Raw genomic sequence first — 18095 nt, forward strand, 5'->3', positions numbered from 1 at the left:
AAGAAACACAGATGCATTCAAAAAGATTTGTGGAATGCGTGAGGACAAACATAGCACCCTGAAAGAAATTTACGAGAGGTACATGTTTTTTTGCAGACTTGCCTGAAGATAAGAAGATAAGGGGACACAGCTGGAATACCATGGTAACAGGGTAATAAATAGCCAGGGATGACATCATGAAAGTAAGCAGATACGGTAAGTTAACAGAATAGGATCAGTGTAGGGGGAAAAAAAGAAGACTACCGTGTTTCCCCCAAAATAAGACCAGGTCTTATATTAATTTTGGCTGCAAAAAACGCTTTAGGGCTTATTTTCGGGGGATGTCTTATTTTTTTCATATACAACAATCACCTCTCCCTTCCTCTCCTCCACCCCAATTTTTCTCTTTCCTTTCTCCCCCACCCTCCCCATGTTCAGCATCTTTCCTCCCCTCTCACCCACCCCCTTGTGCAGCATCTTTCTAGCCCTCCTTCCCATCCCCATGTGCAGCAGAACCCCACCGACCATCCCACCGTGAGACCGACAAACTGTACCTCCAAGGCCTTCAAAAACAGCAGTGGCGGCAACGCTCTGAACAGGTTGCTTTGCATCCTTCGCCGGGGCCTTCCCTCTGCTGCATCATTGGTTATGTCATCAGTGACAAAGCAGAAAGAAGGCAACAGTGGGGAAGGTTGCAAAGCAGCACGTTCAGAGCGCCGCCGCCGCTGTTGCTTTAGAAGTATTTGGCGCAAAGGTATGTCAGGTCTCACCGGGGTTGGGGTCGCTGAATTGACGAATCTGATTTTTTTCGGCAAATCGGGCAACATTAGTGTCAGGGATGGAGTTGGGAGTGTTAGGGACATTCGGGAGGGGGGGGCTTCGAGTACCGATCTTAACTAGGGCTTATTTTAAGGATAGGTGTTATTTTTAGGGAAAACACGGTATTAAGTATAGCATGACTGGCTGTCTTAAGCCTATACCTTGTCTTTGCTCCACAGAGTCTTTCCTCTCTGGCTCGCAAGAGAAATTTTTCTTTTGTATGTGTAAATTTTTTTTCCTGTATCACAATTGTTCTAAGAAGCACACTTGCGCTTATATTAATTAGTATTTACCCTAGATTTATGATTTACCAAAGAAAAAGTAAAATTAAAAAAATTACTATTTGATGAAGGACTTTTGGTTTAGTTTAGTTTTAGGTTTTGTTTGGGTTTTTTTGGGGGGGAGGACAAGCACTTAGGGGCAAATTCTATAAACGGCGTCCCGATTTTAAGCAGCCTACTGCAGTCTAACCACCAATAGGGACGCACGTTTTTGTTTTTTTAAATCATCCCAGGCAGGCCACCTACATCATAGGAGCTGTGAGCCTAGGGAGGCACATAGAGCCACCTAGGCTCACCCAAGGCTAGGCGTGGTCGTGGTTTTGCCCGGAAGTTCCGGACACCCCCCCACAAACATCGTCAGCAGGAGGGATGTCCAGTACCTCCTGCCAGAACCCCCATCCCCACAGAAGGGGCCTTAGGCACCTGGGCCAACCAGAATCTTAGACCTCTTTCGCACCTTAGACCTCTGGGATGCACTGGGAGTGGCTAAGACTCCAATTGGCCAGATCCCTTAGGTCACCTCTACAGAATGCACTGTAAGAGGCATACGGGAGGGGCCTTTAGCACCTGGGTCAATTAGGGCCTTAGGCCCCTCCCTGGCCGGAGGCAGGAAGGATGTCACCAGTCGACCATCTGAGTAAGGTGGGGAGTCCAGAAGAGCTACTTTTCGGGGTGGGGGTTCCGGCAGGAGAGACTGGGCATCCCTCTTGCCAACAATTTTTAGGTGGAAATGTTCCGGCAGTAGGGATTGGACATCCCTTCTGCAGACGATGTTTGAGGGGGGGGGGGTCCTATAGGAGGGACTGGGCATCCCTCCTGCCTGTGATCTTAGCAGGGATGTGGGGTTCCTGCTGGAAGGATTGGGCATCGCTCCTGCTGGTAATCTTGGCGGAGGGGGGAGGACAGGTTGCCACGGCTGATAAACTGATCGCGGCAGGGAGACTCCCTTACCGCGATCAGCTCAGCAGCAATACGATTCTCTAACCGGCGCCTGTAACATGGGCGCCAGTTAGAGTCATGGTGGTTAGGCGGCTTAGGGCAATTCTGTATAGGCCGCCCATGTGCGATTCTCAAAAGCCGTTTAGGCGGTTTCCGAGACCGGGCGCCCTATACAGAATCCAGTCCTTAATGACCATATGTAGAACTGAATCTAGGAGTGGAAAAATATGTAAAACCCCTTCTGGAACCTAAGTATTCCTACTCAAAGCTACTCAGGTTATTAACATTTAAGGCATAAGTTACTAAAGCTCCCCCCACCCCTCTTGTTCTATGGAGGAAAACCAAATTCAATAAATCAGGCCCCTTTTGCAGGCTGGATATAAATTTTTTTTTTTATTAGAGCTGCCAATTCAAATCTATTCACTGATTCAGTTCAGATGAATTGATTCAAACTGATTTGTTTTTAAAAGAAATTGGACTCATCAATTCAGGTCTGCTCTTAGGTTTTCCCTCTGCTGGAGTCCTTCCATCTAATGTAACATCCTGTTTCGTGAAACAGGAAGTTATATCAGAAGGAAGGACTCTGGCAGAGGGAAAGCACAAGAGCAGGCCTGTGCAGATCAGCAGCGAGGGCTGAGAACTTCTGTGAAGGTATGTGCATAGTAAAGCTTTTGCCATCAGACCCATGCCGCTGCTTTTGGACCCTTTTTTTTTTTAGGGGGTCCAATGCCATCGCCACCAGACTCAGACCCATGTGGGAGAGCATGTATGGTGGCTGCTGTTGGCCCCAAAAGTGAGCTGGAAACTGGAGGGAAGGCCCTGAAGGGTGGCTAGGTATTAAATTGAATATTCTCATTCTTGAAATGCAGATGCTATGCAGCGGAGATGCCAGGGAAGGTTTCTTCTCTGACAGATAACGGTGGGATCCCACAGGGTTCTTCATTGGTAACCCTTGCTCTTCAACTTTTGGACAGAATTATTAGGAACTCTGGATTTGAAGGGTTTTGTTGTACAAATAGAACAGGAAACAAAAGGATAAAATCCATCATTTCAGAGTAATTTGACCTGAGGATGGTAGTAAAGAAAGATTCTTTTATTTTAAGCCAAGGTTGGTGAAGTAACTTTACCCTAATCTAGAACTGAAAAGAACTGAAGTTGGTAATCTTCTTACTGGCATTTTCAATTGGGATTATTGCAATGTTTTATAAGCAAGATTGTCTAAGGACCCACAGCTAAAATTACCCCTAGTGCAGAATGCAGCAATTAGGATGATTATGGAGAAATTGTGCAGAAATATTACCATTGCTGAAGGAATTACACTGAATTCTTGGTGGAACAGATAGCCAATTTAAAATACTAGTTACGACTTTGAGAGCATTAAATGGAACATAAGCCAAGGTATTCAGCAGAGAAGTTAGAGAGACATATCCCAATAGATTTTGAGTTCAAACCACGATTCATTATCAACAAAACCAATTGTCAAAGTGGGAAAGGCCCTGGATATTTTTAGTGATGGCAGAATGTGTTACCTCAGGAAATTCAAATGGAAACAGATTACAATAAACTCTATAATGTAGTTAAAATCTGGTTATTGCCAGTGAAGAAAGAATGAAAGAAAAAGCGCATAACAGTTGAAACAATATTTTCTTCAGGGATTAAGCATAAGTAGTGGAACTGGGGGTGGAGGGAAATAGGGGGGGGTAAAAGGGCCATGGAACTATCAATTTCTGCCCCACACAGCATTAACAACCAGAGAAACAGGAGAAGGGGCTGTTAAGTGATTGAACTTGGTTTGTTTGGTCCTTCCAAACAAAAAGTTCCACTGCCCCCTGGATCTAGGGACGATTTGTGTTTTTATGCATTTTGGATTAGTCTCTTCAATATTGTGCTGAATAAAGTATATTTTACTATACCGGCCTCAGACCCACCACTGCTGAATCTTTTGGGTTAAACATCAAGATTTGGTGGTTTTGGATTAATCTGGCATATTTTATAATATTTACTGTAGGTCAATTATGGATGTTTTATTGTACCCACTCTGAATTGATGGAATGTTGATTAACAGCATCATTATAACATTTTAAATAAAGATACACTCGATAACGATATCCATCTGTTGTCATTTTTCATCTGCACACATGCGTGTAGGAAGTTACCAAGGCAACATTGCAAGCATGTACAGGCCAGAAATGCATGCAGATAGAAAATACAAGAAACCGGTGGCAGAATCAGCATGGCTAGCAGGCTTCACCTGGCCCCACCCCCCAAAAAAAGGGTGAAAAGCCAGCCTCCAGAGAGGTTCCTAGGCCCTACCAACCAAAAAGAAGGCACCACTTGCAAACAGTATCTGGGGAAAGAGCTCTAGCTGGCTCTGAACCAGGATCTATCCTGGTCGAGGACAGGCACTCTTGCCTTTGTCAGTGTGGTTTCCTTCGTTAACTGAAAAAGCATTTGTCTGTAGTTTCAAGCAAGCACTTGCAGCTCCAATGAGGTTCTGAATTAATCAGCAGGGTTTAAAATGCTAAGAAATGCAAGGTCATGCATTTGGGCTGTAAAAACCTGAAGGAATGGTACAGTTTAGGTGGTAAAGAACTTTTGTGCATAAAAGAGGAGTGGGACTTGGGTGTGAAAGGTATGTGATGATCTTAAGGTAGTCAAACAGGTTGAAAAGGTGACAGCAAAAGCTAGAAGAATGCTAGGGTGTATAAGGAAAGGTATGGCCAATATATAAAACTCCAATGCCCGCATATAAAAGACTACAATTCTTTGAGAAAATGAACAAACATATGGATAATGGTGATCCAGTAGACATAGTTTACTTGGACTTCCAGAAAGCATTTGACAAGGTCCCACATGCAAGGCTTATGAAGAAACTACTAAGCCATGGAATAGGAGGAGAAGTGCACAGATGGATCGGTAAATGGCTAGAGAACAGAATGCAGAGGGTTAGCATAAAAGGGAAATTCTCGGACTGGGTGAAAGTGACTAGTGGAGTGTCCCAGGGCTCAGTTCTTGGGCCTATTTTGTTCAATATTTTTATAAACGATCTTGAGGAGGAAACAACATGCAATATAATAAAGTTTGCCGATGATATAAAATTATGTCGGGCGGTTGGCTCTCAAAGGGACTGTGAGGAGCTCCAGAAGGATCTAAGACAGCTGGAAACGTGGGCAACAAAGTGACAGATGAATTTTAACATAAATAAATGCAAGGTGATGCATCTAGGAAAGAAGAACAAAGAACACGAGTATAGAATGTTGGGGGTAACATTAGCAAAATGCGAACATGAAAGGGATTTGGGGGTACTGATTGACAGAACCCTAAAGCCATCGGCGCAATGTGCAGCGGCGGCGAAGAAAGCAAACAGGATGTTGGGCATGATTAAGAACGGGATCACGAGTAGATCGGAAGAAGTCATAATGCCACTTTATAGAGCAATGGTCAGACCACACTTAGAATACTGTGTCCAACACTGGTCTCCTTACCTCAAAAAGGACATAACTCTGTTGGAGAAGGTGCAAAGGCGAGCCATGAAACTAGTCAAAGGAATGAAGAATTTGAGCTACGAAGAACGCCTCAGGAAACTGGGACTGTTTACACTCGAGAGGCGATTTGATAGAGACTTTTAAAATATTAAAAAGATTTGATAAAATAGACCAAGAAGCAGCATTACTAACATTTTCAGATGTGACACGGACAAGAGGTCACAGCCTGAAACTATGTGGCAGCAGGTTCAGGATAAATGTCAGGAAGTTTTGTTTCACACAACGAGTGGTGGGCGCTTGGAATTCTCTTCCGGAGGATGTTGTGGCGGAGACTACTCTTCTGGGTTTCAAGCGCAAGTTGGATATACACCTTCTTGCAAATCATATTGAGGGATACGGTAATTTCAGGTCTTCAAAATAGAGAACCTAAATGGGCCGCCGCGTGAGCGGATCGCCGGACTTGATGGACCTCGGTCTGATCCGGTGAAGGCATTTCTTATGTTCTTATGTTGCTTCATTTAGAATATTGTGTATAATTCTGGAGACCGCACCTTCAAAAGGATATAAACAGGATGGAGTCGGTCCAGAGGAAGGCTGCTAAAATGGACAGTGGTCATCATAAGATGTATGGGGACAGAATTAAAAGATCTCAATATGTATACTTTGGAGGAAAGGCAGGAGAGAGGAGATATGATAGAGACGTTTAAATACCTAGGTGGTGTAAATGTACATGAGTCAAGTTTCTTTCATTTAAAAGGAAACTGAAATGAGAGGGTATAGGACGAAGTTAAGAGGTGATAGGCTCGAGTAATCTAAGGCAGTGTTTTTCAACCGCTGTTCCGCGGCACACTAGTGTGCCGCGAGATGTTGCCTGGTGTGCCGCAGGGCCGCCGGGCCCGGAGCTGACAGGGGGCCCGAGGCAGGGGCGCCAGTAGCTCGCCAAGGCAAAGTGAGTCGATCACCCAGGACTCACTTTGTCTTGGCGATCTAATCTATGGAGCCGATAAGTCTTCTTCTCCCCGACGTCAATTCTACAGTCGGAGAGGAAGTTCGGGCCAGCCAATCGCTGCCTGGTTCGGGCCAGCCAATCGGTGCCTGGCTGGGCGGAACTTCCTCTCCGATTGTAGAATTGACGTCAGGGAGAGCATGCGTCGGCGTCGGCTTTGGGGCCTGTTATCCATTGGTGGGTCCTGTTCCCCGATGGCAGCGGCAGTGGCAGTGGCTTGGGGAACGGCAGGGAGAAAGAAAGAAAGGGGGCAGGCAGGGAAACAGAAGGAAAGAAGAGAAACAGAAAAAAAGAAAGAAAGGTCAGGGAGAGAGGAAGAAAAAGTTGGGGGAGGGAATGAGGTGTGGAGGAGAGAAAGCATACAGGCTGATAGAAGGGAAGAAAGATTGGATGCACAGTCAGAAGAAGAAAGTGCAACCAGAAATCACCAGACAAGGTAGGAAAAATGATTTTATTTTAAATTTAGCAAAGTGGAGGCAGTATTACCACAGTTTTCAAAGGAATTTGCCCAAATAACTTAATAGTTAACTGGGTAAATTCCCAGAGATGAAAACTTCCCTTCACTTACTATGCACAGTTCTGAATTTATATCTGCTGTCTATATTTTACAATATGGTCACCTTTTACTAAACCGCAATAGTGGTTTTTAGCGCAGGGAGCCTATGAGCGTCAAGAGCAGCGCTGGACATTCAGCGCAGCTCCCTGCGCTAAAAACTGCTATTGTGGTTTAATAAAAAGGATGGAGGGTATATTTGTCTATTTTTGTATGCTATAAAAACCAAATACAGAGAGAGACTGAGAGCTGTTGACGAAGAGCTACGTGTGTGTCTTTCTTCGATTCCAGCCAGAATATCAGCTTTGTGTTCAGCCAAACAGGCCCAGGTTTCGCACTGAATAAAGTATTTTATAATTTTTATTTCATAATAAAGTAATTATAAAATACTTTCTTTGTGTTTATTTGATTCCTATTCAAGAGAATTACTTTATATATAGTCAATATAGGCAGAGAGTTAAATTTTTTAACATTTTCTAATGGTGGTGTGCCTCGTGATTTTTTTCATGAAACAAGTATGCCTTTGCCCAAAAAAGGTTGAAAAACACTGATCTAAGGAAATACTTCTTTACAGAAAGGTAGATGCATGAAATAGTTTCTCAGTAGAAGTGGTGGAGACAAAGACTGTCTGAATTCAAGAAAGTGTAGGACAAGCATGTGAGATTTCTTAGGGAGAGGGGGGAGATAGTGGAGCAAAACGTGGAATGTAATCAAATACGGGGACAGTTTAATACTGTCACCATATCTGAGGATGAGCATATTGTGTTTTCAATAAATTCTTCGGCAGTTCAGTTACATATCGTTGCATTCAAAATTCTTTCCTCAAGTAGGAAAATAATGGCTCCTTTTATAAGTCATATAATCAATCTGTCTTTGAATTTGGGAACAGTTTCTGATTACTAATTTTTTTTTTTTATAAGCAATTACTCCAATGAATAAAAAGAATTCATCAATTAGTGAAGATTATGATGGGTTTAGACCCATCTCAAATTCATCGATTTTGGCTAAGATACTGGAAAAGATCATTCTGAGCCAGCTTAATGATTTTTGGGAAAAAAATAAGTCTACATTTTGTGCAAGCAGGATACAGAAGTCATCATAATACAGAATCATTACTGCTAGATTTAACTGATGAAATTTTGTTAAGGCAAGGTCTGGTCTGGACACATTAACCCGGATTTTTAGCTACCCAAACTCAGTTAAAAAACCAAACAAACAAACAAAAACCAAACAAACCACTGTTGAAATGATGTTTTTAATTGAGTTTCAAGACATCTAAAAAATTGGAACCAGAATCACGCCCCCATAAGTGCTTTAAGCCACCTAACACCACTGTGGGCATGGCTAATGCCAGAAGTGGCGTTAGGTGGCCTAAAGTGTCTAAGGAGGTGCGATTCACTTCTTAGGTAGGCGCTGGACATGTAGGCCAGGAAAACTTTGGCCTACATATCCGGTGCCTACCTTTGTTGAAGGTGCGATTCTGTACCTGGCACCGTTGTGTGTTTTAATATACGATCGGCAGCTGCTTTTAAGGCGGCCACCAACAATGGCACCAGTTACAGAATGTGGGTCATCATGGATACAACTCAATCCGACTGCAGCATTTGATACGATTTCACATTTGAAGCTGCTGCAAAAGCTTATAGTCTGCAGTACTGCAATGGTTTACTTCCAAATCGCTCATGTTCAGTATCTTGGAAAATGAAGAGTCAGAGAAGTGGATAGTTACATCAGGTGTACCCCAGGCGTCTGTTATCACCAACTCTCTTTAATAAATATATCTGGTGCCTCTTGCAAAACTGTTAGACTCTTGGAACATGAAGTTTCATATTTTCGCAGATGACATTCAATTGTTAGTATTTAATGTGGGGGAATAATGAGGAGACAATAATCACGAACCTCAATGTACAACTGAAGGAGATGTGTGATTGGTTAGCTGATAATAATTTAATTCTAAACGCAGAGAATCCCACGGCTATGTGGTTATCACATAAAAATGCAACACTGGAAGTTGTGCCAGAAAACCAGTTCAACTTAAGTCTGAAATTATTAGCTTGGGGTACGCTGCGATTCCGAGTTAAGTTTTAAACCACAAATAAGTCACGTTGTCAAGACATGCTTTTTTAATTTATTTATTTATTAAATTTTGCAATATATGACAAGCAATTAAACACTTGTTTAAGCAAAGCGAAAAGGAAAAAGAAAGATTTCCAAATATAAATTTATAATACAGCAACAATTTAAATTTCTTCTTAGACCCCCCAAATAATTTATGGGGGGGTTGTCCTAGGAAAAACAAGGGACTTAAATTAACATAAGCAAGAAAATTAAGTTCAATCTCATGGCATTAACTGTAATAGCTCCTCTCTATATATCAAGTTTCAAGTTTATTATCTTTTAATATACCGACCATCAACAGGTATCTGGCCGGTTCACAGTAAAATTATAAAAAGAGAAAAGAGTCATAAATATAAAGAGAAGATGGGTGAACATCAAAAACATAACTTGACTGACATGAAAGTGAGGATAAGAGGGAAAGAAGGGGGAAAGTTACATGTTTTGGAGAAGAAAGGGAGAAAGTGGGAATGGGGAAAAACATATTGGGTGGGGTCGCTTTTTTAAAGCGGTTGGTTGAATAAATTGGAACCAGTGGAGTGAAGGAGAGAAAAAAGAAAGAGAGGGAAATAGAGAGGAAAAAATTAGGAGAAGAAAAAAAAAGAAAAAGAAGGTAGCTCTAAGCATAGGAAAAAGCGTCACGAAATAAGAAAGTCTTCAAGTTAGTCTTGAATTTATCTAAATGTTGTTCTTCTCTAAGTTGTTGTGGCAGGGCATTCCACAACGTTGGGGCGACTACTGTAAAATTTATTTTCCGGGTATAATAGAACTCTTTTATGGAAGGAATTCGTAAAAGTTTTTGGTCTATTGACCTCAAAGTACGTGAAGAACATTGGGGGATGAGAACCTTATCAAGATATAGAGGCTGGTGCGAGAGTTTTATTTTGAAGGTAAGCAAGATGATTTTATAGGTGATACGATGTGTGATAGGCAACCAATGTTCCTCTTTCAGAAGCGGGGTGACATGATCATATTTGCCTATTTTGTAAATGAGTTTTATTGCTGTATTTTGTATTAATTGTAAGCGGCGGGTTTCTTTTTGTGGGAGGCCGTTATAAAGAGAGTTGCAATAGTCTAAGTGAGAAATGACAAGAGAGTGAACCAGAATTGTGATTGCCTCTATCCCTAAGATTGGAGTTAATGAACGAATAAGACGAAGTTTGAAAAAACAGATTCTTACTACCGAACTGATTTGATCATGGAATGTGAGATCCTTATCGATAATGACTCCTAATAATTTTATTTTTGTTTCCATTTGTATAGGAGTGGATTTGATAGTAATTTTGCCAGATAAAGATTCGCTGTTTTTGATTGGGAGTAGTAGGGCACAGGATTTATCAATGTTGAGAGAAAGTTTATTTGTATAGAGCCAACTATCTTAACTCTTCGAGATATTTTTTAAGTCCAAAAAAGTCCTTAAATGGTCCGGAACGAAAAAAGTATATTTCAATCCTGCATACTTAAATAAACATTTACATGGGTATGCCAATTGAAATTGGCCCCCAAATCCTTTGCTTCCTGCCTCATTGCAAGAAAAAGCTTCCTCCTTGCTTGGGTTTCCTTGTTGACGTCAGGATATATCCAAACACGTTGTCCCAAGAAGGGAGTTTGTGCTTTTCTAAAATACATTCTCATCACAGCATTGAGGTCTTGTGTAAAGACTAATGAGATAAGTAAAGTGGCCCTCTCATCAACTGTTGATAACGTTGTCTCCAGAATCTGAGAAATATTACCAAGATCCACTGAAGCCTGCTGAATTTCCTGGTTTATCAGAGGTGAAGCACAAATTTTCTATCAAGCATTTTCTAAACAATTCAACTGGAGAAACATCAGGTGATCTTGGGAAGTTTAATATTCTTAGGTTTAACCTTCTGTTAAAGTTTTCTAATTGTTCAATTTTCCTGTAAGTCAGTAATTTATCTTTAACCAAAGTTTCATTAATAGTTTTTAAAGCTGTAATTTCTTCATTTACCGTGAGAAACTTAGATTCAGTGTCTTTTTTAATAACTTCAACAGTTTGTACAAGAGACCAAACTTGCAGTTTCCTCTGTGGATTTTCTAAGCGTTCCTTCCATTTTCTGTAACAAACTCCAGACATCCTTTAGAGCAGTGGTTCCCAACCCTGTCCTGGAGAACCACCAGGCCAGTCGAGTTTTCAGGATATCCCTAATGAATATGCATAAGAGAGATCTGCATATAATGGAGGTGCCAGGCATGCAAATCTGCTCCATGCATATTCATTAGGGCTATCCTGAAAACCCGACTGGCCTGGTGGTCCTCCAGGACAGGGTTGGGAACCACTGCTTTAGAGTAACCTCCGAAGGAGTCGAGGAAAAACTCTCGGCTCCTTGATGGTTCACCTTCACTGCGGCTCCTTGATCCGTCCAGCTCCTCTCAAGCGAGAAGGTTTCGGCTACCACTTCGGGATCCAGTCTTCTCTGCAGCATAGTCGTCTCTGCCACAGGGCATGGAGGGATAGTCAGATTTGGAGGCGAGAGTGAAACTTCCGGCTCCGGCGTGATGTCCAAGTCCAGGGGCATCAACGCCACAGCACCTCGTTCACCACTACTCAGAGGAGCTCCGGCGGGGAAGTTGAGCAACGTTTGGTGCATTGGTGAGGAGAATTCCGACGGTAAGGGGCCCGTTCGGACTATGCCTTTGAGCTTTGAATGCAGCATTGCCGAACAAGGGAAACAAGGTCAAAAGTCCAGCTACTCGACCGCAACCCGTCAGTCACACCACCGCCATCTTGGACACACCCACCCAAGACGTGCTTTTTTATTTAAGACTGTTATCAGTTAAAACCAATTTTGACACTGGAGAATCTTATTAAATTAAGAACATAAGAATAGCCTTACTGGGTCAGACCAATGTTCCATCAAGCCCAGTAGCTCATTCTCCAGCTGGCCAATCTAGGTCACTAGTACCTGGCCAAAACTCAAGGTGTAGCAATATTCCATGCTACCGATATAAGGCTTCCCCTGTGTCTTTCTCAATAACAGACTATGGACTTTCATCACTAGTCATTTAGACTATTGCAAAACTTTATTTGGGGGGTCTGGTAAGGCTAATCTGTTTCTCTTACAATTTATTCAAAATACAGCCTCTAGGCTGTTAGCTGGAGTACACAGAAATGATTATATTACACCAGCTCTGTTTGAATTGCATTGGTTGGCTGTGATTAAACGCATTAAATTTAAGTTGTTATTTTTAGTTTTAAGGCTTAACGTCTTTTGCTTCCTGAGTATTTGAGTATAAAATTATTTAAATGTCAGCCAGGAAAAGCCTTAAGATCTTCACAATGTAAACAATTCATGGTTCCTGGCTTAAGAGAAATTAAATTAGAGATTACAAGAAAGAGAGCTTTTTCTTATGTAGAGACGACTCTTTTGAATACTGTGTTTTCAGAGTTCTATGAGAGTCTGTCTTATTGTGCATTTCAAAAACAATTGAAGTCTGTTTTATTTTAGTAATATTAAGGATTAGAGAATGACATGGTGACAAAATTCATCACCATTCCCATCCCCGCTGGAAACCACCTCCATGTCGTTCTTTAAGGAAAGAGCGAAGAATCCGAGTATGAAAGGGCAGAACCACAGACTCTCAAGCCTTGCACTGAAGAATGCTGGTGTAAAAGGACTGAGGTTGAGAGACATTAAAGAATGACACGGGATTGTTTCTCACAGTTATCCGGGAGGGGGGGGGGGGCGCGGTGATGAATTTTCTCACCATGTCATTCTCATTTATGGATCTCATTGAAAATTTTATTGTAAAATTCTTGTTCTAGATTTTAAGAGTTTATAGATATGTTGTGATATATTGTATTTTTAAATTTTGTAGTTTTATAAACTACTTAATATATTACTAAAAGCGGTATATCAAGAGAAATAAATCCAATCCAATCAACTGAGCTTTTGGACCAAGAGAAATATGTGGCATATCTGTATCCATTCCTTCAAACAAGAGGGTATACTGACATTTGTCTATGTTAAGTGCATAGAATATTAAGGGATTATCCAACTTTAACTGGACCTTAAACTGTGTTTTCATTCTCTCTATGTTGCATAGACTTACTCTGCAGAAAAATCAGTGAGGTGTTTGAGAATGACACGGTGACAAAATTCATCACCGTTCCCGTCCCCGCGGATAACCGCGGGAAACCATCTTCATGTCATTCTTTAAGGAGAGAGGGAAGAATCAGAGTATAATTGGGCACAACTACTGACCCGCAAGCTTTGCTTTGAAGAATGCTGGTGTAGAAGGACCGAGGATGAAATAGACACTAGAAAATGACATGGGATTATTTACCGCGGTTATCCGCAGGGACGGGGACGGTGATGAATTTTGTCACCGTGTCATTCTCTAGTGTTTGTTTTGGTTCTATTTAAATGCCTCTGTTTGTGCTCTAAACTGGTGCTGAAACAAATTCCATAGAGAGTTCCTCAATCTGAGGCTAACAGGAGCAGATGAAGTTCCACTTCCTAGCCCTGCCAGCCAAAAAAGGGTGGGAGCACTGGCACAGAGGCTGAGGGAGATTAAAATGTGAAGGGATAAGGAGGTGGGCAAGAGGACTGCCAGAATTGTGGAGAGCAGTGGTAGTGAATGAGGACACTGGATGGAATTTGAACAGGTTGGTGTGTACTCCGTTGGGAAGAAATGCATTCAATGTGCATTTGAAACCCAGGAAAAAGGAGACAGGTTCTCTCCAGTCCCACACAGGTCTATGCAATCAATGCTAGAAATCACACGCGGTGCCAAACAATGGATGCAAAACTGTCACGCTGTGTAAAAATTCACATAATTACCACTTAAGACACGATCACACCTAAGGAAAAAAAACCACAATGAATATGTGGTTGAGACCACCAAAGTCAACATCAGAACATCTTGTGATTTCTGCTTCTACACAGATAACTATAACAATATAAAAATGCTCTATCTGTTCCAGAACAATTTGAACCCATATTGTAAAGCTATCAAGTTAACATACTGAATTACATACTCAAAGCCATAATATCATGCAGCCATTAAGACCTTGCTCCTTGGGGTATTCTCTGCAGCTAAACACAGAATTTGTACAGAAGTTTCCAGAGGTACAGAATTAGCTTTTTCCCATGCAGAATCTGCAGCAAGCTTATATGAATGTGGCAATGCTAATTCTGAGTTGGCATGAAGGAAAGGGAATCATAAGGTAGAGAAACCCAGATGAGTTATTTCCAGCACCTTGTGACTTTCAGTGTGTGAGAGTCATGCACGAAGCCCTAAACTGTTCTTCCGAGCCCGAGGACAATACAGGATTTTTAATACACTCTTAGCCATGAAGTCAAGGAAAATAAACCTTACTGCAGGGGTGGGTGGTGAGCTAGAGACAGACAGAAATGCCCTTGCTGGCTGGCAAAGGTGGGGCTGGAATGACAGAATCAGGCAAGAATGAATTTAAGCAGCGTGTGGGGGAATAGGAAGTTTTGGAGGAGTAACATGTTGTAGAAGAAACCTGTTTAAGGAGTCTGGGAACGTGGGTGGAGGACAAATGGGCTGGGAGGAGAAGAGAGCCCTAATGGGGGAGAAAATGCTGTGCTGGAAAAAGAATATGAGGAGTGGGAGAAGAGGACAAGACATGCAAAGGAAAGGGGATAGAGTGATCTACTATCTTATTATAAGAACTTCTGAATTTAGCCATCTATAGGCACAAAAAAGTTGCAGGGAGAAGCAACTTCGTTCAACCACTTACATCAGTAGCAAGAAACCAGGAGCACAACTATACCTGCAGATTCAAAAAGTGAGCATTGCCTACAGTTCCTCTTGGCGTGTTTAAATATCACTGAAAATCAAATGTCGTGGGAAACCTTGCACAAAAAAAAAAAAAAAAAAAAAAACAACCCCAAAACTATATTTTGGTGGTACTGACTATTTTCTGTTTAAAAGTTTAAATTACTACTCAAAGATAATGCTTATATTTTTATCACCTCCATGCACTATGCAAAATATAAAAATATCATGTACAGATTTTTAGGTTATTTTGTACAAAATTCCCTCAGAAGTGATACATACAGCGAGACCACAGTATATGAGGGAAAGGCTATTATGTTCAACCTAGCATATGTTAGCTGTCAGTAGCAAAGAGATGGCCTTTCCCGGACAAGTCTAAGAATTGGGCAATAACATATTATGTTGTGACCTTGGGCATGTCACTACGGCCAGTTGTTTGGATTATTAAGTGCAAGCTCTTTCAAGTAGGGATTTGCCCCTAACTTCTATAGCCATTTTAATACATTTATAGCTGAATCTCACTATAAATACCCGCAAGCTCAATATGTATAGAAAAAAGCAACATCTCGAAAAGACTGGAGGTGCTAGACAACAGAAAATATCCCTTCCCTGGACCCAATGAAGAAGTCTGCTTTGCTTCTCAACACCGATTCTGGCTCCCATAAACACTATCAGCTCCAAAAAAATAAGCCTCTTCGTATACCGTTACCTCTTTCTCCTCCACTCCCGAGGTGGGGAGTCAGACTTCTAGTGTACAGTACATGTGTGGGAGTGAAAAAACCAGGCGGACACTTACCCCACGAGCTGTGCAGCGGGTGAGCGGTGTATAAGGGAGGGGGGGGAAAGGGAGCAGGGGCTGTGCCCCCAACGCTCGCCCGCAAGCCAGGGGCTTCCACCCTTTCAAGCTCCTGAGCAGCAAAAGCAACGAGTGGTCTTGCAAGAACGGCAGCAGCGGCTTTATTCTTCCGCCGGCAACACCCGCCGATTCCCCGGAGAAAAATCCAAGCAGCGGAAAGAGAATGCGAACGCTGGGCCACACGACTACCCCAGATCAGCACACCACCGTGGGCGTGGCCTAACGGAAAGCGCTACGTTACTGCGTCAAGCGCTTACGGACGCAGGCACGTGTTCGGGTCCGGAGAGAGCATAGCCCGGAGCTCGGCTGCGACCCTGAACTGTTTGCTGATCTGCAGAAGGCATGGGTTTAAAGGTATTTTTGTGGTTCTTCTTCTTTTTTGTAAATGCGTAAAAGTGAGAGTCGGAGAGTGAGAGAAATTTTGAAAATAATTTGTAGCTGCTGAATTTATCGCACAAGATTTTATTTTTTTTCTGAGATGCTTTGGGATCAGAACCAGTGCAAGAATGGTAAGCGCGAGTCTTCAACTTTTAACCTCCCTTCCCCCCGCACATAAGATTTTGATAATTAAAGCAACACTGGGCTATATGTCATGATAATTATACAAACATTTTATAAAAACGTAGGAAAAAGTATGTGCTGATTGTGCTTTGAGTTTATGCGATCTATTGTTTTTCTTTAATTGCAGCAGTTATTTACTATCCTAAGAAACCCGTGCCCTAGGCTACCGCCTAGTTATGCTAGTTCGTAAAAGGAGCACAAATAGTTTCCCAGATACATGACTAGCTTTATCTACTATACTAAAAGCACCCAACAGTGCAAAACAATAGGGGTTGATTTCATGTGCTGACAGCACAGGGCTTCTTAATTCAAAATTTTAGCTTCCCAGTGCTGTAAACAAATAGCATGCCAATTGTCACTGCATTAAAAACTGTGCTGATAAAAACATCGCACCCTGCCTTGGTAATATGTAGTCATTTGCTGAATCAAAGAGTAAAATGCCTACCAGGTGTCCTCCTTTCCCACCTACAAATCACCTCAAAAATTATCCCTGGTGGTCTAACTGGCCCAACACCCCAAAAATAACTGATCATCTAATTAGTAGACCCACACACCTTGAGGATGGGAGGCAGGTGTGACTACTGGATATACTTTTCTTCCAGTTTGGTAACCTTTCATTATTAGTTCAGTTTAAAATGTCAATGTTTTATTGTTTTAACACTTCTAGTACTTTGCAAAACAATCTTCTTATTGTCTAATAATTATGGAGAAGATAAAGTTTAAATATGACTGTTTTCATCGATTATTGAAGAATGAACAAGGATTAATACTAAGAAAGAAAGAAAAAACTTTTGACCCAATTTTCAAGCCTCCAGGGACTTTCAATATACCAGCGTCCAGAGAACGGAACCAGATAAGTTGTAGCTTTTTAAATTTGGTTTGTTTATTGGATCACGGTAGTGGATGTAATTAAGATTATTGAGCACAGATTACGCTGCTTCCTATCTGGTTCAATGGAGGAGTAGGGAACCAGTATGTGAAATGATGGTCCCCATTAAATCGTTGTCGTCATTATAAAATATGTTTTATAACATGACTGTAGAGGTGGTCACTGAGCCCAATACACTAATATACGTAAATTATTAATAGACAAGAAGATTGTCTTCCAAAGTACTAGAATTGTTATATAAATAAGAGTGAGTACTTTTAAATTTAGCATCTCCCACAGATTGTTAACAATGTTTTATTGTTTTCAGAGCACTCATATATCCTGAATGGAAGGAAGAAGTTCTGAAGTGATACTCTCATAAACACTGAAGATCACAAAACACGGTTACTTGAGTTGTCCTGTTTTGCAGTTATAAGAATAGACTTACTGGCCATCTAGCCCAGTATCCCATCTTCTCAGTGGCCAATCCAGGTCACAAGTACCTGGCAAGAACCCAAGTAGTACCAGTCCAGGGCAAGCAGTGGCTTCCCCCAGGTCTGTCTCAATAGCAGACTATGGGCGCTAGTCTCTTGCCCTTTTGACTCCTATCATTTTTTATCTTTGCAAAGATTCCTAGAAAATAAAATGCATCCTACTCTGGTATATATATAGTTTCTTCCATTTGTTAACCAGATAGGCTAAAAATAAACTGTTTCCCTAATAGGTCACTTATACTCCATAGTGTTTGTAATAACTGGTGAAGAACTTGATGGAAGTGACTTCCCACTGTTAAATGCCACTAATGTATCAAACATGTAACCAATTTGCTGTCACTGATATAAAGACTTTAATAACTGTGTTACC

General features: G+C 41.6%; 1 protein-coding gene and 1 long non-coding RNA gene across 7 annotated transcripts in view; one reads left to right on the plus strand and one right to left on the minus strand.

Annotated features, from left to right (window-relative positions):
• The window catches only part of SGMS1 (sphingomyelin synthase 1), a 221151-nt gene extending 205155 nt beyond the window's left edge, over positions 1-15996 (minus strand). For all 6 annotated transcript variants that reach the window (XM_033941904.1, XM_033941907.1, XM_033941910.1 and 3 more), the window contains exon 1: positions 15743-15996. The gene's annotated coding sequence lies outside the window, so the exon portion shown is untranslated. The remainder of the gene's footprint in view (positions 1-15742) is intronic.
• Positions 15997-16080: 84 nt separating this feature from the next.
• LOC117359326 lies at positions 16081-17894 on the plus strand. Its single transcript, XR_004539205.1, has 2 exons — positions 16081-16311; positions 17560-17894. It is a non-coding gene; the product is annotated as an uncharacterized LOC117359326 (long non-coding RNA).
• Positions 17895-18095: the final 201 nt, after the last annotated feature.

Source organism: Geotrypetes seraphini, chromosome 4, assembly GCF_902459505.1.
Source record: "Geotrypetes seraphini chromosome 4, aGeoSer1.1, whole genome shotgun sequence".
Lineage (NCBI taxonomy): Eukaryota > Metazoa > Chordata > Amphibia > Gymnophiona > Dermophiidae > Geotrypetes > Geotrypetes seraphini.